The sequence below is a fragment of the Balaenoptera physalus genome (assembly GCF_965194825.1).
Source record: "Balaenoptera physalus genome assembly, chromosome: X".
Taxonomy (NCBI): domain Eukaryota; kingdom Metazoa; phylum Chordata; class Mammalia; order Artiodactyla; family Balaenopteridae; genus Balaenoptera; species Balaenoptera physalus.
In genome coordinates this window covers 105,849,402-105,868,188 of record NC_138903.1, presented here as the reverse complement: position 1 = coordinate 105,868,188, position 18,787 = coordinate 105,849,402, and the positions used below count along the sequence as shown (strand labels likewise).

Sequence of the window (18,787 nt, the reverse complement as noted above, 5' to 3'; positions counted from 1 at the left end):
CAAAATAAACCTCTTCCAAAATTGAAATAATGAACTTCATTTATTCATGCCATAGTTATAAAGGACTTTTATGTTTTAGACATATATGCTGTCTATACTAGAATTCATGCATAGATGTTCTGTGCCATTTATTTTACAAGAGACATCAATGTACATGCAGCACAGGACACAGAAAACCCAAGTCTAGCATACAGTTTACTAAAATAAGTAACCTAGCTATAATAAGCATTAAACATTTAATGATTGTATTTGCTGTCTTAGAATTTTGAAACAATTTTATAGGATCATCTTGACATAAGAGTCTAAAATGCTGCCCAAGGAAGTTTACAGTAAGGCCTCCTTTGCTTCTTCATAAGCTTCCTTGAGCAATAAGCATGGCACCAAAACCCTTCAGAGTGTCCAGTAAAAAATGGTTTCTTTAGGAGGTGGGCCATAGCTTTGAACACTGGAGGAGGTGCTTTCACTGCAAGAAAGAATTGGGCCACTGCCAGACCCCTACTGGGTCTCTCATCTCTCAGAATCTACAGCCTGTGAAGTTTTCCATTAAGGTCACTTTTCCCACAAACCGCCCCGCAGCCTTATACTTCAGAGCCACCTGCAGCCTGACTTTATATCCCCCACAAGGTCAAGACATACCTAAGAATCACACCACTACCCCCACCACCAATCACTGTGCAGAGCACAGGTGAGAAAATGCATTGGCCACGGCCTGGATCCTTCCATACAGAGCAATATAAGGAACACCAACCAAACAGCATCATCCACCTCTAGTCCCAAATACAGCTAAATTTGGAGAAAGCTGAGAGACCCCTATTTATCAAAAGACTGTCAGAAGTAACCATCTTAACAAATTTATGATAAGCCGAACTCACTGTGCCTCACTCACATCCCTATTTTCTTTTGTCATCGCCCAATATGTAAGCACCCAGTTCAATCTATTATTATGTGACCTTGGGCAAGTCACTTAAACTCGTGTGCCTGTCTTCTCATCTGAAAAATAAAGGCTCTACTTGATGAGGTTGTTATGAGGATTAAATGAGAGAATACAGGCGAAGCATTGTTAAATTATTAGTATTGTTATTATTAAATTACTATTGTTGTCGTTGTTCTTCCTCTCTTCTAATCTCATTCCCATATTCCTCTGTGCTTCTTCTCCTGCCACCTGACCTCTCATTTCTACCTTAATTTCCAGGTGCTTCTGCTACGCCTCCCTGGAACACAATTCCATGATTAACAAACGCTCCTACCCATCCTCCAACTTATCCCTGAATATCCACTGATATTCCTGGCTTTCCCATGAGATTGGAGCTTCCCTTACAGCCCTTTCAAGTGAAAGTGATTTACACCAAGATGCTGCATGTACTAGGGAGTCAGGAGGTGATGTGATGCCCTCTTCCAGCCACACTACAACTTCTAGACAATTCCTCCTTCACCCTCAGGTAAAAAAAACCAAATCCCTGATTTTTCTTCCTCTAAGTTTCATACTATCTGGTTACACCTCGACTTCCTATTTGCTGTACTCTGCTCATTCATTGAAGATCCTGGTTCACAGCCTTTCCTCTCCACCCTAGAGTCGTTAAACACTGCAAGAGAAAAATCACAGTTAAATAAACAGGTACCACCCTGAATTCGTAGTCACCAGCCTCAAGTGGACCTTCAATATTCCTGGGGAAATCCTTTCATGTTTTCAGGTCACTCTCTCATTCTCCCCAGTGATTCTTTCAAAGCTTGCCCATTTTCCTCAAAACTCCAACACCTCAACAGCCCCTTCAATCTACCAAATAACTCACCTCTTAAAGATAAGATAGAAGTCTCCATGTGGGAAACCAACTTCCTACTACCTACTACTGCCGAACTAGGAATATATTCAGAGCCATCCTTCTACTGTTAAAATGAGAGAGAGCCCTCTTCCAAGCTAGGTCTAATTCCTCCATCTGTCTTCCAGATCCCTTTCATGTACAGGTCCTCAGTAACCTTACTCAAGCTGTCATTGCCTCTGTCCTATACCTTCAACCTCTCCCTCTCTACTGGCTCCTTCCTCTCAGCTCTTTCAACAGAAATACGTGAATACACCCGCATCGTATAACATTCAAACAACACGGAAGTATAATGACCATAATCATAGCTAGCATCTACTGACTACTTATGCTATGTCAGGCACTGTTGTGAGTGCTTTCATGTATTAACTTATTTAATTCTCCGAGTGACTTTATGAAGTAGATACTATTATTATTTCCATTTTATAGATGAGAAAACTGAGGAAAAAAGAGGTAAAGTAGCTTGCCCAAGATTACCAAGCTATGAAGTACCAGAATCTGGAATATATATATATATATATATATATATATATATATAGTCACTTTGCTATACACCAGAAACTAACACAACATTCTAAATCAACTATACTTCAATTAAAAATGTTTTTAAAAAACACACACAGGGCTTCCCTGGTGGCGCAGTGGTTAAGAATCCGCCTGCCAATGCAGGGGACACGGGTTCAAGCCCTGGTCCGGGAAGATCCCACATGCCACGGAGCAACTAAGCCTGTGCACCACAACTACTGAGCCCACGTGCCACAACTAGAAGCCACCGCAGTGAGAAGCCCGCACACCGTGCAGCAACGAAGACCCAATGCAACCAAAAATAATTAAATTTTAAAAAAACCAAAAAAACAAAAAACACACAACCATGCTAACCAGCTTCATTTTAAATTCATGATCACTAATCTCAAGTGGGCCCTTAATGCTGCCTGGCAATTATAGAATATATTCTTAGACTAGTGCTGTCCAATAGAACTCTCTGCAATGATGGAAATATTCTATAATCTGTGCTCACCAAAACGGTAGCCATTAGCACATGTGGCTACTTATGTTTACATTTAAATAATTAAATTAGATAGACTTTGAAAAACCAGTTCCTTAGCCATAGTAACCACATTTCAAGTACTCAGTAGTCACATGTGGCTAGTGGCTAAGTATTGGACAGCTCAGCATAAGCCATTCAGTCTCCCCTAGATGACTATTTCTCTCCTTCAACCCCCAACACCTTTCACAGACTCCCACCACCCCATCTACCCACTTCTACCAGCATCTCAAACACATGTCTAAAACTGTACTTCTAGACTCTCTCCATTCTGTCCCCTCACACACTCATCTGTCCCCAAACCTATTTTACCCACAGTCGTCAGTTATTGACAACTCCATCCTTTCATGTGCTCAGACCTGAAATCTTAGGCGTTTCCTTCACTCCTCTCTTCCTCTCACACTCCACCCCCAAGTCATTGGTAAGGCCTATTGATTCTTCAAAATATATCAAAAATTCAACCACTTCTCATGACCTTCACAGCTACCATCCTGGTTCAAGCCATCATTATCTACTGCCTGGATTGTTTCAATAGCCCCCAAACTGGTCTTTTACCTCTGCCTCGCACCACAATCTATTTTCAACACAAGCCAGATTTTCCTATTAAAAGTGAAATTCAAAGTAAAGTCTTTTCTCTGCTCAAACCTCTCCAACAGCTCTCCATCTCAACTAGAGTAAAACCGATATCTGTACAATAGCTTACAAGGTCTTTAATTGTCTAGGTTCCTGTTACCTCTTCAATTTCATTTTCTACTACTCTTCCTTCCCTTTTCTTACTCTTCTCCAGTCACACTGACCGCCTTGCTATTTTCCAACACACCGCATCTTAGGATCTTTGCACTGGTTGGTCCTTCTACCTGGAAAGCACTACGCCAGATCTCCACATGACCAATTCCCCCACCTCCTTCAGACCTTTGCTCAAATGTTACCTTCTCAATAAGGTATTGCCATAGACCCTCCTTTTAAAAATGCCATCTAGGGACTTCCCTGGTGGTCCAGTGGGTAAGACTCCACGCTCCCAATGCAGAGGGCCCGGGTTTGATCCCTGGTATGGGAACTAGATCCCCGCATGCATGTAAAGATCCTGCATGCCGCAACAAAAAGCCAACGTGCCACAGCTAAGTCCCGGCGCAGCCAAAATAAATAAATAAATAAGTATTTTAAAATGCCATCTACCACCCCCCGCCATCCCTTTACTCAGTTCGGTTAATAATGACCTTCGCCTTGCCAAAACCAAAAATCATACTCAGTTCTCATTTTACTCAAACTCTCAGTAGTATTTGAGTTGACCATGATCTCCTTCTTGAAACACTTTGGTACCTTGACTTCTTTAACACCACCCTCTCCTGATTCTCCTTAGCCAGTTTCATAGCTTTCCATACCATCTATATACCATGGACTTCCAATTTGAAATCTCCAGTCTGGATATCTCCTCTACACTTCAAACTATCCAAAGTTGACATCTCCACTTGAATAATAGACACTGGAAATGAAACATGTCCAAAATAGAATTCTTGATTTCAGCCCCTTCCCCAACATGCAATCTTCCTCATCTCAATAAATGGGAGTCCAATCCACCTATTTTCTTGGATCAAAAATCCCTGAAGCCCTCTCTTTCTCTTACATCCTTCATTTAGTCCATCATCAAATACTATCACCTTTACTTTCAAAATATATCCAAAATCTGATCGCTTCTCACATACCTCCAACACTATGACTCTAGTCAAATTCACTATCATCTGTCACCTTGACTACCAAACTCGTCTCTTACTTATTCTGCTTCTTGCTTTCACTCTTACGTCTGCTGCCTTGCAGTCTATTTTTTACACAGCAGGTAGGATGAACCTTTTAAAACGTAAGTCAGATCATGTAACTCCCTTGCGCAAAACCCCCAGTGGCTTCCCATCTCAGTTATAATAAGATCCAAGGTCCTCATCCTGCCCTGAAGGCTCTACACAATCTGGCCCCCATCTACCCCTCCACCTCATCTACTACTACTCTCCCTTTCTCTGCTCCAGCCACATTGGCTTTCCTGCTATTCCACAAGCATGCCAAGCATGGTCCCTTGCTTCTCAGAGTCTTATTTTTTTCCATTGGTTCTTGGATGAATAGAATTAAATTGATCATAAACTTTGATTCATGGCACATTCTCTTTATTAATAAAAGTATGGTTCATTTTTAGTTAGTTTTTTAAATAATGTAATAAGTATCCATGAACCTAATAACTAAATCTAACCATATGGCCCTAATCTCATTCCTCTGTCTCCCCCAACCCCCTGGCAAAGAATCATTATCCTGAATCGTGTGTTCATCATTTTGTGGTGCTCCATTTAATACAATTTTATGTCATACATATATATGCACACACACATATATAGATATATATACACATACATATATAGATATGTGTGCCTACATACATATATGGATATATATATATCTTTCTTAAAAGTATAATTTTTATTATAACGTATTTTAACTTTATACAGCTATATGCTGTATGTACTCTTTGGGAACCTAATTTTTCCCCCTCCATATTTACTTTTCTAAGATTCACCCATGTATATTTGCATGTTGCTGTTGTTCATTCATCTTGATTGTTGTATAATATTTCATTGTGTGAATAACACTTCAAGGCCTTGGCGCTTTTGCCCTCTGCCTAGAATGTGCTTCTCTTAGATATCCACATGACTCCCTCCTTCACTTCACTCACGCCATTATTCAAATGCCACATCATCCTAACACTATCTAAAATAGTGCCCCATTTTACACTCTCTCTTTTACTCTTCTTTACTTTTCCCCATAGCACTTATCACTACTGCGCTGAATATTCTCACTTTGCCTCTCCGGATCCACTCTCCCCCTTTCCACCCTGCTCTGTGCCCCGCAGCAGATCTTTATGATCTGAAATAATAGCTTCCTTGCCTTCTGGTTTCCCCTTTGGTTTTGCCTGTGAGAGATACCCTCAAGAGACAGGAGGGTGGGAGAGACTGGAGTTGTAGCATTTATTCCCCAGCTCCCTCCCTGCTGTGATTTTCTAGCAGCTGTGACACTCCTGTCCGGTGACTCTCTCCTATTGCCATACTTCTCTCCAGCTTGACTCAGGGCCAAGCTATGGTAATGTCTTCTCATCCCCCTCCCACCTGTGGCTGCTGAATCATTTCTTGTCCTTTCACTTAACATTGTTTACAACTTTGTAAATACTCCTTCATTAAATGCTTATCAATCCTTCTGTTTGAATGCACCTCTCTTTTCTGCCAGTACCCTGAGTGACAGGACTGCCTGACGTTAAAATTATTTATTTTTGTTGTTGTTGATTGTCTGTTTCCCCCAGTGGATAGTAAGCTTCAAGAAGGTAGGGGTTTCCCTGGTGGTGCAGTGGTTAAGAATCCGCCTGCCAATGGAGGGGACACGGGTTCGATCCCTGGTCCGGGAAGATCCCACATGCCACGGAGCAACTAAGCCTGTTGGACACAACTACTGAGCCTGCGCTCTAGAGCCTGTGAGCCACAACTATTGAGCCTGCATGCCACAACTACTGAAGCCTGCACGCCTAGAGCCCATGCTCCTCAACATGAGAAGCCACCGCAGTGAGAAGCCTGCGCACCACAGTGAAGAGTAGCCCCCACTAGCCGCAACTAGAGAAAAGCCCACACATGGCAACAAAGACCCAATGTAGCCAAAAATAAAATAAATTAAAATAAAATAAATTTAAAAAAAAAGAAGGTAGGGACTTTGGGACTTCCCTGGTGGCGCAGTGGTTAAGAATCTGCCTGCCAGTGCAGGGGACACGGGTTCGAGCCCTGGTCTGGGAAGATCCCACATGCCGCGGAGCAATTAAGCCTGTACGCCATAACTACTGAGCCTGTCCTCTAGAGCCTGCGAGCCACAAGTACTGAAGCCCGTGTGCCTACAGCCCGTGCTCTGCAACAAGAGAAGCCACTGCAATGAGAAGCTCACACACCACAACAAAGAGTAGCCCCCACTCGCCGCACCTAGAGAAAGCCCACGCACAGCAATGAAGACCCAACGCAGCCAAAAATAAATAATAAATAAACAAATAATTTTATTTAAAAAAAAACAAATAAAAGAAGAAGGTAGGGCCTTTGTCTGACTCCCTGCTATATCCCCAAGGCCTAGAATAGGCTGAACTCATAATAAGCATGCAATAAATATTTAAGTGAATTATCAATACATATAATACTGCATTTTAAATGCTTACACACAAAAAACTGCTTGCACATACCTCTTTCAAAACAAATGCCATTATTTCTTTAAGCTACATACCTAACAGAATTGCAGAGTTGAGGGTTAAGTGGATATTTAATTTAGTAGATAGCACCAAATTTTCCTCCATTCTCCAATAGAAGGAATCAGGGCTCCATGGAGAAATGGCTGACTCTAGGACTGGGGCATGGAAAATATAAGATGAGTCGGGAGCACCATAAAATTTTTTTTAATTATAAAAATCTGAACAAACATAAAAACAAAAACCCCCTGCAATTATAGAGGTATGTCAAAGGGATATAGGAGCCAAATGAAAGAGCTTCCAATGGCCAAATTTGAAACAATTTGAGCAACAAAATTATCATTGGATTATAATTCGAAGTATAAAATAAATATCAACAAATCCATACTGATATTAATAAATGATTGAATAAATAAATTAAAGGAGAGTACACAAATCTCTTGTACAGAAGAATTCCCAATAATTTATGTAGATACTCTCTCAAGCCAGTGGAGCATAACTGCCCACTCCTTAAGTGTAGGATGTGCATAATGACTTCCTTATAAACAGTGGAGTTTGGAAAGAGAGAAAGAGAGTAGTGTTGCAGTAGAGAAACAAGCCAAACACTGCCTCAGCCAGGCAATCAAGGTTCACCTCATCAATGATAAATCATGTTGATAGCATGTACCCTTGGTATGACTTGGTATAACTATGGAAAATGCATCAGACAAACTCAAATTGAAGGATATTCTGCAACATATCTGACCGGACTCCTTAGAACTGTCAGGGTAGTCAAAAACAAGGAAGGTCTAAGAAATGGTCACAGCCAAGAGGAGCCTAAAGAGATATGACTAAAGATGATGTGGTGTCCTGGATGGAATCCTGGAGGAGAAAAAAGGGGCATTTAGGTTAAAACTAAGGAAATCTGAAGAAAATATGGACATTAGTTATTAATAGTGTATCGATATTGGTTCATTAGTTGTGATAAATGTACCATAGTAATACTAACAATAGGAAAAACTGGGTACAGGATATATAGGAGCTCTCTGTAATATTCTTATATATTTTCTGTAAATGTAAAACTATCCTAAAAGAGTTTGTTAAATGTTTTAAAAATACCCTATCAGGATGGCTATGATTAAAAAGACAAATAATATCGTGTGTTGGCAAGGATGTGGAGACACTGGAACCCTCACACATTGCTGTGGGAAGATAAAACAGTACAACCTCTTTGGAAAACAGTTTGACAGTTCCATATAATGTTAAATATGGAGTTACCAAATGGTCCAGCAATTCCACTCCTAGGTATCTACCCAAGAAATGAAGACATATGCCCACACAAAAACTTGTACATGAATGTTCATAGCAGCATTATTCATAATAGCTAAAAAGTAGAAACAACACAAATATCCTTCAACTGGTGAAATAAACAAATATGGCTTACCCATACAATGGAATATGATTCAGCCATAAAAAGGAATGAAGTTCTGATGCATGCTACTACATGGATGAGCCTTGAGAATATTAGGCTAAGTAAAAGAAGCCAATCACAAAAGACCACATATTGTATAGTTCCATTTATATGAAACGTCCAGAATAGGCAAATACATAGAGACAGAAAGTAGATTAGTGGTTGCCAGGGTATGGGGAAAGGTGGGAATAGGATGTGTCAGCTAATGAACACAGGATTTCTTTCTTTTTTTTTTTTTGTCAGCAAAGAGCTCCGCTCTTTATTGAACGTGTTACTAAAGAGGTTTAGTCAAAAAGACCAAAGCCCATGTCATCATCAGATTCTTCACATTCTTCTTTCTTTGCTTCTACTTTCCTCAGCTGGGGCAGCAGTGGTGGAGGAGGCAGGACCTCCTGCTGGTGCAGGTCCACCAGCCCCCACATTGCAGATGAGGCTCCCAATGTTGACACTGGCCAAAGCCTTTGCAAACAAGCCTGGCCAGAAAGGTTCAACATTTACACCAGCTGCTTTAATGAGGGCATTGATTTTATCCTCCGTGACCGTCACCTCATCGTCGTGCAGGATGAGGACGGAGTAGATGCAGGCGAGCTCTAATACGGAGGCCATGGTGCGGGCGAGTGCTAGGCAGGGGCTGCCTGGTGTGTTTCTAGTCGCCCGATGATGTGAGGGCCTCACCCCAACGCGGCCTTAGCCACCTAAGTGGCAGCTGAGGAAAGGGACAGGATTTCTTTATGGGGTGATGACAAAGTTCTAAAATTAGAATGTGGCAATGGTTGCACAACTCTGTGAATATACTAAAATCATTGAATTGTATACTTTAAAGGGGTGAATTTTATGGCATATAAATTCTATCTCAAGAAAGCTGTTATCTAAGGGTGTTGATTTTGGGGGCTCTTTCTGTTGCTAATTTGTAATGTTATTGCACTGTGATCAGAGACTGTTACTCCTATGATTTCTGCATTTTTGCAGGCTAATAAATGAGTCATTTTGGCAAATGTTCTATGCGTATTTGCAAAGAAAACACATTCTATGTTTGGACAGGGTAATCTCATATATCTTATATATATATATATATATATATATATATATATTCAACCTTGTTGAGTAGTGTTATGAACTTCTGTATATCCTTACTTATTCACATGATCTGATGATTTCTTAGAGAAATATTTTACTTCAAATATGCCTGAAAGTCTGGCCAGCAACCCCAATCTTATCTCTTATTAAGTTATTCTGAACTATTTCAAACCTTCTCCACTTTTCTCAAATTTTTGCCACCCCTCCCCTAACCATCACATCCTACTTTATACATAAAATGGAAAGGAAGATGGGATTGCCTTCATCTGCCTGGTACCAAACATACAACTTGCAACTGTCTACCTTCATCCCGTTCCATTTAACTTTTCTCATTCTTCTAACAATAGAAGAACTACCCCTCCTTCTGAGACCCATTTCTCCACCTGCCCTTGGAATTCCATTCTTTTCCATTTTCTCAGAAACCTTGCCTTATCAATTATCCCTTTTCTCTCTTGATTCTTCAGCACCTCTCTCTCTCTGGAGTCTAATTCTTCTCTCCTTGAATCTGGGCTTGTCTTAGTGACTTCCTTAACCAAAAGAATGCAGCAGAAGTGATATTCTGGAATGTATAAGGCTAGGACATAAGAAGCCTTGCAGCTTCCACTTAGGCCTCTTGGAACACTTACTCTTGGACTCTTGAAGCACCATGTAATGTGTCTGCCTACCCTGAGTCCGTCCTTCTGTGAAAAGACCCAAGCTTGCCACGCGGAGAGGCTGTCTGGAGAAGAAGGTGTCCAGCCCCCCCCCAAATATTCTAGTTCTCAGCCATTCAAGTCATCCCAGCTGAGGCCCCAGACATCATGAAGCCAAAATGAGCTTGATGTGCTTTGTCTAAATTCTTGACCCAAATAAGCATGAGATATAATAATAATTATTATTACATTTTTGTGTTAAGCCACTAAATTTTGGGATTGTGTGTTAAGAATAACTAGAAAAGAATAACTAGAACGGGGACTTCCCTGGTGGCGCAGTGGTTAAGAATCCACCTACCAATGCAGGGGACGTGGGTTTGAGCCCTGGTCCAGGAAGATCCCACATGCCGCAGAGCAACTAAGCCCGCAAGCCACAACTACTGAGCCTGCGCTCTAGAGCCCGTGAGCCCACGTGCCACAACTACTGAGCCCACACACCTAGAGCCTGTGCTCCTCAACAAGAGGAGCCACCACAGCAAGAAGCCTGTGCACCGCAACGAAGAGTAGCCCCCGCTCGCCGCAACTAGAGGAAGCCTGAAGACCCAATGCAGCCAAAAATAATTAATTTAAAAAAAAAAGAATAATTAGAACGGTCAAAAATATTCCAATAAAGATGTTAAAAAAAAAAAAAGAATCTGCCTGCCAATGCAGTGGACACGGGTTCGAGCCCTAGTCTGGGAAGATCCCACATGCCACGGAGCAACTAAGCCCGTGTGCCACAACTACTGAGCCTGTGCTCTAGAGCCCACAAGCCACAACTACTGAGCCCACGCGCCTAGAACCCGTGCTCCACAACAAGAGAAGCCACCACAATGGGAAGCCCGTGCACTGCAATGAAGAGTAGCCCCCACTCACCGCAACTAGAGAAAGCCTGCGCACGGCAATGAATACCGAACGCAGCCAGAAAGAAAGAAAGAAAGAAAGAAAGAAAGAAAGAAAGAAAGAAAGAAAGAAAGAAAGAAAGAAAGAAAGAAAGAAAGAAAGAAAGAAAGAAAGAAAGAAAGAAAGGAGGAAGGAAAGAAAGAAAGAAAGAAAGAATATGTCTAAGAAGCTTGAGTAAATTATTACGCTATTACTAAGAAGATCAAGCAGAATGAAACCATTATAAAAAATTAATAGCAAGGTGGAAATCAGTTTCCTGAGAGGGATCAGGGGATGGTGGTCAAGTGGGCAATTCTACTTTTGCTGTGTTGTGGTTGTTTTATAGTGAGAATGAACTCATGTAGTATTTTGACAAAAACTTTTTAAAGTTTGATAATATTTAACGTTGCTAATGGTGTGGGCAATCAGTGGTCATTCTGAAGGTGGATGTGTATGTGCAACATTCCTTAAGGGTAATATGGCAGTCTATCGAAATTTAAATATACCTTCTTTTTTTCTTAACATCTTTATTGGAGTATAATTGCTTTACAATGGTGTGTTAGTTTCTGCTTTATAACAAAGTGAATCAGTTATACATATACACATATCCCCATATCTCTTCCTTCTTGCGTCTCCCTCCCTCCCACCCTCCCTATCCCACCCCTCTAGGTGGTCACAAAGCACCGAGCTGATCTCCCTGTGCTATGCGGCTGCTTCCCACTAGCTATCTATTTTACATTTGGTAGTGTATATATGTCCATGCCACTCTCTCACTTCGTCCCAGCTTACCCTTCCCCCTCCCCATATCCTCAAGTCCATTCTCTATGTCTGCGTCTTTTTTCCTGTCCTGCCCCTAGGTTCGTCAGAATCTTTTTTTTTTTTTTTAGATTCCATATATATGTGTTAGCATACTGTATTTGTTTTTCTCTTTCTGACTTACTTCACTCTGTATGACAGACTCTAGGTCCATCCACCTCACTACAAATAACTCAATTTCGTTTCCTTTTATGGCTGAGTAATATTCCATTGTATATATGTGCCACATCTTCTTTATCCATTCATCTGTTGATGGACACTTAGGTTGCTTTCATGTCCTGGCTATTGTAAATAGAGCTGCAGTGAACATTTTGGTACATGACTCTTTGAATTATGGTTTTCTCAGGGTATATGCCCAGTAGTGGGATTGCTGGGTCGTATGGTAGTTCTATTTTTAGTTTTTTAAGGAACCTCCATACTGTTCTCCATAGTGGCTGTATCAATTAACACTCCCACCAACAGTGCAAGAGGGTTCCCTTTTCTCCACACCCTCTCCAGCATTTATTGTTTCTAGATTTTTTGATGATGGCCATTCTGACTGGTGTGAGATGATATCTCATTGTAGTTTTGATTTGCATTTCTCTAATGGTTAATGATGTTGAGCATTCTTTCATATGTCTGTTGGCAATCTGTATATCTTCTTTGGAGAAATGTCTATTTAGGTCTTCTGCCCATTTTTGGATTGGGTTGTTTTTTTTTTAATATTGAGCTGCATGTGCTGCTTGTAAATTTTGGAGATTAATCCTTTGTCAGTTGCTTCATTTGCAAATATTTTCTCCCATTCTGAGGGTTGTCTTTTCGTCTTGTTTATGGTTTCCTTTGCTGTGCAAAAGCTTTGAAGTTTCATTAGGTCCCATTTGTTTATTTTTGTTTTTATTTCCATTTCTCTAGGAGCTGGGTCAAAAAGGATCTTGCTGTGATTTATGTCATAGAGTGTTCTGCCTATGTTTTCTTCTCAGAGTTTGATAGTGTCTGGCCTTACATTTAGGTCTTTAATCCATTTTGAGTTTATTTTTGTGTATGGTGTTAGGGAGTGTTCTAATTTCATACTTTTACATGTACCTGTCCAGTTTTCCCAGCACCACTTATTGAAGAGGCTGTCTTTTCTCCACTGTATATGCTTGCCTCCTTTATCAAAGATAAGGTGACCATATGTGCGTGGGTTTATCTCTGGGCTTTCTATCCTGTTCCATTGATCTATGTTTCTGTTTTTGTGCCAGTACCAAACTGTCTTGATTACTGTAGCTTTGTAATATAGTCTGAAGTCAGGGAGCCTGATTCCTCCAGCTCCATTTTTCGTTCTCAAGATTGCTTTGGCTATTCGGGGTCTTTTGTGTTTCCATACAAATTGTGAAATTTTTTGTTCTAGTTCTGTGAAAAATGCCAGTGGTAGTTTGATAGGGATTGCATTGAATCTGTAGATTGCTTTGGGTAGTAGAGTCATTTTCACAATGTTGATTCTTCCAATCCAAGAACATGGTATATCTCTCCATCTATTTGTATCATCTTTACTTTCTTTCATCAGTGTCTTATAATTTTCTGCATACAGGTCTTTTGTCTCCTTAGGCAGGTTTATTCCTAGATATTTTATTCTTTTTGTTGCAATGGTAATTGGGAGTGTTTTCTTAATTTCACTTTCAGATTTTTCATCATTAGTGTATAGGAATGCAAGAGTTTTCTGTGCATTAATTTGTATCCTGGTACTTTACCAGATTCATTGATTAGCTCTAGTAGTTTTCTGGTAGCATCTTTAGGATTCTCTATGTATAGTATCATGTCATCTGCAAACAGTGACAGCTTTACTTCTTTTCTGATTTGGATTCCTTTTATTTCTTTTTCTTCTGATTGCTGTGGCTAAAACTTCCAAAACTATGTTGAATAACAGTGGTGAGAGTGGGCAACCTTTTCTTGTTCCTGATCTTAGTGGAAATGGTTTTAGTTTTTCACCATTGAGGACGATGTTGGCTGTAGGTTTGTCATATATGGCCTTTATTATGTTGAGGAAAGTTCCCTCTATGCCTACTTTCTGGAGGGTTTTTATCATAAATGGGTGTTGAATTTTGTCGAAACTTTCTCTGCATCTATTGAGATGATCATATGGTTTCTCGGAAATACTTTTATACATGCACAAAGATATATGTTACAGGATGTTCATTGCTGCATGTTTGTAGTAGCAAAAATTTGGAAGTAACCAAACGTCCCAAAATAGGGGAATGATTACATGAAATGTGGTATGTTTTTATTACCAAATAGTACAGGCTTTAAAAAGAATTAGATAGATCTCCATGTACTATCATGAAAAGATCTCCAATGTATATTAGGTTTAAAAAGCAAATTGTAGAACTATATGTACAGTAATGATATCATTTTTTAAAAAGACAGTAAAGCTTATTTGTATAAATATAAATATATATGTACATAAATGCTGAGGAAGGCTGTGCACCAAACTTAACAGTGAAGGGACACTTCTTCTCTTTATCCTATGTTCTTCTATATTGTTTTTGTATTCTTTTTTACAAAAATGTGTTTGTGTGTCATTTGTATAAGTAAACAAAACTGAAAGGTAACCATTAATAGAATATAAATAGTTCATAGAACTTCCCAGCCACTAATAGTTAAAAAAGAAGGAAAAAAGGAAATTCAGTCGGTCCAGCAAAAGTAAGGAAAGGGGAAAAAGGGACAAGACAGTGTGATAATTAGAATTTTTTAAAAATGACAGGAATATGTACATCCATATACAGTTGTCCCTTGGTATCCACCGTGGATTGGTTCCAGGACCCCCTCGCCCCACCGCCCTCCCCCTTCCTCTCCCTCCCCCCTCCCCCTCCCGCCACCTCCCCCCCTCCCCCCTCCCCCTTGCCCTCACCTCCCCCCCACCCCCTGCAGGAATAACAAAATCCCCGATGTTCAAGTCCCTTACCTGAAATGGTATAGTACATTCCACCCTCCGGATCCACTGATGCCGAACTGGTGGATACAGAGGGCTAAATGTACTACGCTGCCCGCAAAAATGGTGAGGTAAATCTATGAATACTGACACGGAAATATGTCCATGATATAATATTAAGCGAAATAAAAGTCACAGAACAATTCACACAGTGTGAACTATTTTTTTAAAAAAGCAAAAACTCTGTATATAGCTAAATATATAGAAAAAGATCTTTAATTAGCAAACTGTTAACTGAGATTACCTTTGGGGATTGGGGGGAGCTGTCACCTCATTTTGTAGTCAAAGGTTGTTGAGACCTGGACATATCTAAATGTACAGCTGATCGTATTACTCCCTTCACTGCTTGAAGCCCTTCAGTGGGTTACCCATGACCTAATGGAGCGAATCCAAACTCTGGAGCATGACGTACAAAGTTTGTCATGATCTGAACCCTGCCTGTCTTCGTCTCCCGCCATCCGTCCTGTAGGCCTATTGCACATCAGTCACACAGCATGGTCATGCTTGCATTTGCTTAAATGGGCCATGATTTTCCTCATACTTCCATGTCTTTGTACACATTGTTCCCCCTTTCAGGTAACCCGTAGATTTCCAGATCTCACCATCCTGATACTACAAATTAAGTTCATATTTGTATAATTAATATACAAATAACAATTCCAAGCCCCCATCTTCTGGACCATGGGAAGTCTATTCTTCCACCAGTTTGGATGGCGATTCCTCCAGCTCCTGAGTAATTTCAGGGAATCCAGGAGAAATGCTTAAATGTTCCAAAAATCAGTCCTAGTTGTCGTTTGCCATCTCTTCCAGGTATTCATTCTCCAAACTGCTATGCTCTAGCATTCAACTGATCACCACTTGCTGTCTTTATACTTTTTAAAACTTTTTATTATATAATTTTAATATATACATAAGAATATGTGTGACATGTAATTTATGGAGCATAATAATAAAACAAAAATCCAAGAACCCATCATCAGCTTAAGAACTAGAACACTACCAATGCTTTTGAATCTACCTAAATTCTCCCCCTTTGCTTCCCCTAAAGCAGTCCCCTATCATGGATTTTGTGTTTATTATTTCCCTTCTATATTTTAAGTTTTATCACATTATATATCCATGAGTTTTCTTATTTTTGAGCTTTACCAAAAAATTACCAAATTGTATGTATGTATTCTGTGATTTGCTTTTCTCATGTAACATTATTTCTGTGATTTATGCAGGTAACTGCAATTTATTTTTCAATGCTGTGTAGTATTTTCTTGTGTGAATATACCACATTTAGTCATTCTGTCGAAGAATATTCTCTTGCCATTCTTTGAAGTCTGTGTCAAAGGTGATGCAGACTAGGAACAGAAAATCCTTAGCATGTTTTGAATCACTTTGTCCTTTGTGCCACCACTAAACATTCTCCATATCGTTTTTTAGCACTTAGCGTATTTAAGAGCAAGGGTCAGCAATTTTTTTTAAATTTTTATTTATTTATCTATTCATTTACGGCTGCGCCGGGTCCCCGCCTCCACGCGAGGGCCCTCTCCAGCTGCGGCAAGTGGGGGTCACTCTTCATCGCGGTGCGCGGGCCTCTCACTGTCGCGGCCTCTCCCGTTGCGGAGCACAGGCTCCAGACACGCAGGCTCAGTCGTTGTGGCTCACGGGCCCAGCCGCTCCACGGCATGTGGGATCCTCCCAGGCCAGGGCTCGAACCCGCGTCCGCCACACCGGCAGGCAGACTCTCAACCACTGCGCCACCAGGGAAACCCAGCAATTCTTTTTTCTGTAAACGACTAGGTAGGAAATATTTTACGCTCTGCGGGCCATATGGTCTGTTGCAGCTTCTGAACTCTGTTGTTTTAGCACAAAAGCAGCCACAGAAAATATGTAGATGAATGAGTATGGCAGTGTTCCAATAAAACGTTTTTTATAAAGATAGGCAGCTGGCTGAGTTTGGTCCACTGGCCATCATTTCCCAAACCCTGCTCTAGTTCGTCTGAATTCCTGTAGCATTGTCCAATATTGCAGTCATACGTGCATCTGTGTCATCTCATTTCTTTCTCATTATCTTATTTCCCATGCCTCATCACCCCCTCCTCCTGCCCTTTGTGATTCTGAGCTCCTATATGTAATGATGAGCCCAACTTGTCCAATTCCTGAACCAGTGTGGCTCAAAGCAAGAATTATTATCAGTAGCCACAGCTCCAACAGCAAGTAGGGTATAGAAATAAGGCCCAGTGCTAAGAGGCCTAGGAATTGCTGTACCAGATTTGAGACTGGGATGCTGCCTTGATTTCTGTCCTGAGCACTGCAGGGTTTCTGGTTAAGACTGAAACTACTCCCGAGAACTAGTCTCCTTGCAATTTCCTGAATATGCCTTATTCTCTCTCACCTTCAGGATTTAACTGTGCTCCCCATTTTTCTTTTCTGTGCCCCACCCCACCCCCCGCTCCTTCCCACTCCCCTTTCCTGGCTAATTCCCACTTACCCTCTGGGATTTAAATTTACTTTCTCTGGAAGCTATTCTTAACTCCCCACCCCTACCCTTTCTCCACCCCACCACACCCTACCTTCCTAGGCTGTGCAGGTGTCTCTCCTGTGTGTTCCTATTACCAGCCTTTATCTGCTCTGTCCTGTAGTTGTATGCCTCGCCCACTAGGCCAGTTGAGAACTGTTTGAGGGCAAGGATTGTCTTTGTATACTCAGTGACTGGATCATGATGGGTCCTCGGGCAAGATTTGTTCAGTGTTTGCTTGGATTTGGCTAGGAGGAGCTGGATTCAACCTTTGGTGAGGATCAGCCACTGGCTGAGGGTCCAGCCAGGGAATGGACTGATTTTCTATAACCAAATTGCCACTCTCTCTTTGAAGGTGCATTGCTTGGTGCTGTGTGCTGTGTGCTTGATGATGGCCTGAACTAAATCCAAGCTTGGGCTCCTTTTGGGCACTGTGATTTGGCTCATCTCCATAAAGTTGTTTCATTATTCCTCATTTTTTCCTCCTGGTGAGTGGGGCTCTGAACGTTTTTTCCTAACTTGTCTATTACTTGAAACGTTTTTATGGCATGTCTCCTTACTAAATTATAAACTATGGGAAGTACTGTATTTGGAGTTAGAGAAAAGCTGGGTTTGGTTTAAGTCTGTGTTTTGTGACTTTGGCAAGTCATTTTAACCTCCTGCCCTGAGCATGTTTCTCATCTGTAAAATGGGGATGACACTTGACCTATTTCACAGTGTGGTTATGAGGATAAAATAAGATTGTGTGTGAAAGTGCTTTGAAAAACTGTAAAATCAACTGCAAATGGAATTTCGTATTAGTTCTGTATTCCCTTATGACATCTAGCACCATGTCTTGCCCAGAGTAGTTTGCTCAATACATTTTTGTTGAATGACCAAATGAATTGGCAAGAGAGATAATGCTATCTGTGGGAATAAAGAACATTTAATAGAATCAGGAAAAACAGATCATTTGGCAATAGAAACATCCATATGGTGAGTGATAATTCAAAAGTTGGGCATTTATGGATAGCTCCAAACCTACATTTCCAATGTCTGCTCTTTGTTTTGCTTCTTTAAAAAATTTAAATTTTCTTTTAACATGATTTTGGCAGCTGAGATAAGCTGTCAAATTTGACTTGATGCTCAATATGCAGTCCTCTCAAAGCAGGGTTGGCCCCAGGCAATACTGTGAGGTCAGCAAAATGTACTCTCAGAAATCTTTCCTCCCTTGATGGTAACTTTCCTCCCCTACCCACATTGCAGTGCCTACACATAGTTCTGTTTACCTCCAGGCACTTAGGACTTTTGTATTATCCTTTGTTCCCAAGAAGCATTCACCTAAAAG

General features: G+C 40.8%; 1 pseudogene across 1 annotated transcript; it reads right to left on the bottom strand.

Moving 5' to 3' along the window:
* Nucleotides 1-6,605: 6,605 nt before the first annotated feature.
* LOC309652819 (large ribosomal subunit protein P1 pseudogene) lies at nt 6,606-14,755 on the bottom strand (annotated as a pseudogene). Its single transcript has one exon. The product of its transcript is annotated as a large ribosomal subunit protein P1 pseudogene (transcript).
* Between the last annotated feature and the right edge of the window lie 4,032 nt (nt 14,756-18,787).